The sequence below is a fragment of the Centruroides sculpturatus genome, unplaced genomic scaffold (genome assembly GCF_000671375.1).
Source record: "Centruroides sculpturatus isolate CEXI.00-Female unplaced genomic scaffold, Cexi_2.0 scaffold2330, whole genome shotgun sequence".
NCBI classification, from domain to species: Eukaryota; Metazoa; Arthropoda; class Arachnida; order Scorpiones; family Buthidae; genus Centruroides; species Centruroides sculpturatus.
Genome location: NW_019386516.1, coordinates 19236 through 22456, shown reverse-complemented (window position 1 = coordinate 22456; position 3221 = coordinate 19236).

Below are 3221 nucleotides of genomic sequence, written 5' to 3'. Positions count from 1 at the left end.
CTGTGAGAATCGGGGTTTAAGCATCAAAGCTTAAACCGTTTTCCGACAACGGGGCGGTGAGTCCCGCTCACAGGGTCAGTGGATGGCAATTTAGGAGGGCGAAAATCGAGTGGGAGGTCGCGGATAAGTCGATAAGGTGTTGACAGAGTACGAGTAAACACGCATGATTAAGATATAATATAAATTTAATTAGTATATACCATATAAAAGGGTTACAAATACTAAGAATAATAATAATGTCAAAATCAAACCGATATTACAATAGTAGGTTAGTCGGATTATATCTTGGGTATTTCGACTGAGGATAGTCTGTGATCCTCTTTAATATTCCTTTCGCGGAATTAGCCCTAGTCCACCTGAGAGGAAAGAGAGAGTTCTACTTACTAAGTTGTAGTTTGTAGGATCTAACTGTGTCGTCCGTCTTTAGCGGTCAGCGATGAGGATCGTTAATCCGTTAGTTCCTTCTAAGTTGGAGGCCACCCCGATACTGGCTGGGAGCCTTCTTTATACTGATTTCGAGGGGGTGAGAACTATGACGTTATTCATGATTTATCCGCACACCTGCTAGTGTGTTGATATTTGGATCTAGCGAGTTCGGACAATTGACAGAGAAATTTGTTCAATTTATTGATATTGGTGTCAAGATGACATGATTTTATGTTATAAATTTCTGTAGGTTTGATGGCTCTCATCCATAAATTAACAATCATTTGACAATAATTTCTTTAACCTGGTCAACTATTTAGTTATTGTTTATATCAAACGTCGAGTTTGACTATGAACAAGGCGATTTATTGCCGTAACCACGTGTTACGTGCGACCAAGAGGTGATAATAAATATCTCTTATTCCCTTCTTGTTGATACTAACGTCTAGAGAATAACCGTTAAACAAATAGAGATGATTTAACTTATTGATAGTTTAACATTCTCCTTTTTTGTTTCTTATTCGAGGAGAGCGTCTCGGTCATTGACCGTAGAAGTCCCCCTTTTCTCTTTTACTAGGAAAATTCCTAGATTTGTACTGATCTAAAACAGAAAAAGGGTTTCGGACTTTCACAATTTTATAACTTTAATAGTTTAATTCACACAAGGGATGTTCATACTTTCGTTCTTGAAAGGAAGTAAACTTCCTGCTACTTACTAGTACTGGTTTCTGCTACTTACTAGTAGGAAAGGAAGTAAACTTCCTTCCTTTCCTACTGCTATATTGGAAATTGAGTCAAAAGCGGCTGCATCCGAGACTTGGACATCTGTTAGACCATCAACTGGTATAAAAGGGACATTTTCCCATTACTCCAGGCAGTTCAACGAGGTACAAACATGCCGTAGGGAGAGTTCATCGAAAAAAGTACTTGCCATATAACATACGACGAAGGCCGTTTCAAGATAGGAGGACCGCCACATAGATGTTGACCTTATTGTAATAGCGTATCCATAGATTTTTAGGATTCCTAAAAGTCTCACTATTCGTGAACGAAAAGACAGCGTTCATATACAAGATATTTACGGGAATTGTGAAGGTAGTGTGCATTTATAGATTGATGTGAACACTCTTTCCGTGCATAAGTGTTAGATTTCGCGCAATTAGCTTAAATTTTGATTTAAGTCGGATAGTTTGATCTCCTACAGGATATGTCCCGAAAGTAATATATTGATAACTCCATTCATTGTATTTTGATTCAATTGTGTACTTTACTTTGTATTCATTCTTTAGTTTAGTTATAGACTATTAAATTTATTGTTATATAAACGACCTTTTTCATTATGCACTGCAACTCACTCAATGGTTGACCCCTTAGCGTTTATCGGACGTTGTAACTCGAACGTCACGGATGGTTTTAATTACAGATAATTACGAGTTTAACCGCGAAATAACAGTTTAGCTGTTGTCAGGAATTATGACAGGAGACTGGATTATACAATCGTATGTCTCCACCTTTCATATAAATACTTTTAAAGCCCCCTTAAAAGTTTGAGATCATATTGCAAGATCTTGTGCCGATTAAGTGGTACACAAGTTCTATCAACTTTGTACTATAAGTTTATCTCATAAATGTTTAAATGACATTAGCAGGTTTTTTGTTTTTTGTTCTATAAAATTTTTCCCATACCTTTTTTTCGTCCCCTCGTAATTTAGTAGAATAAGAATCTAAAATGTTGTGTTATAATTTGAAGAGATGCGGTAAGTTAGCCGTCCTCATGCTTTAAACCGATATTCCCCTAAGGCGTACATGAGAAATACCCGGGAAAGATTGCAACAGCTGTTCTCAAGGTCCGCCAGTTGGTAAACAATGTAGAATGCACGTGTTNTGATAAGAAATTTTGTTAGACATTAAATGCAAAGTTTTTTAGAGTGTAATAATTTTTATAAAAGTTTACATATGTAATCATTGGCAAAATTTTATATATTCGATTTTAAAATTATAATAAAGGTTTCGGTATTCAACATTTATTGTGTTAAATGAATTTTTTCTTTCCATTTTCAGGGCAAGATCAGATGGACGTGCGGGCTTTGTAAATCCAAAAACTCTGGATCATGTTAAATATCGGGGCAAAAATAAAGGCCTATTGGAGCAGGACCAACCCGCAGAAATTAAATTTGGAAAGTACATCTTGAAAAATCACATCAGTCCTGCATATAAACAAACAATGGAGAAGATCCGGCCGTTTTACGAGATTTCGTGCGATCGCTTTAACAGGTAAGTTATATGACTGTTTATATGTAATACTGTTATATCATGTTGATACTTGCTTCTTGTCCTTAATTACTTATATTATACTTTTATCCACTTTAGATATTCTTGTGTCATTATAACAAGTCCAAAGTGGAGATCCACTTTGGACTTGTTATAATGAGAAAAAAGAAACACATAATTTCTGTAACGTAATCTTATATGCTATTATACGACAATCCAGCATTTCGGGCCGACGTTTCTTCTCAGCAGACATTACCTTTTTATTGTTATATTTTAATATGCTCATACAGCTGCAGAGTGAGATGGTGTGAGCTAGATAATTATTACGTGGGATTAAGATTCGTTTAATGAATTAGTATTGTTTAATTAAACGAAACTGTGTTGTAATAAACAGGAAAATATTTAATAAAAGTTTTACAGGGAAAATTTAAAATATAGCATTTCAATGGTCTATTTCGAAAATGTTGAAAGATACATATAGGTATACACTATAAACTATAAACATTAAAAAAATTATATCTGCT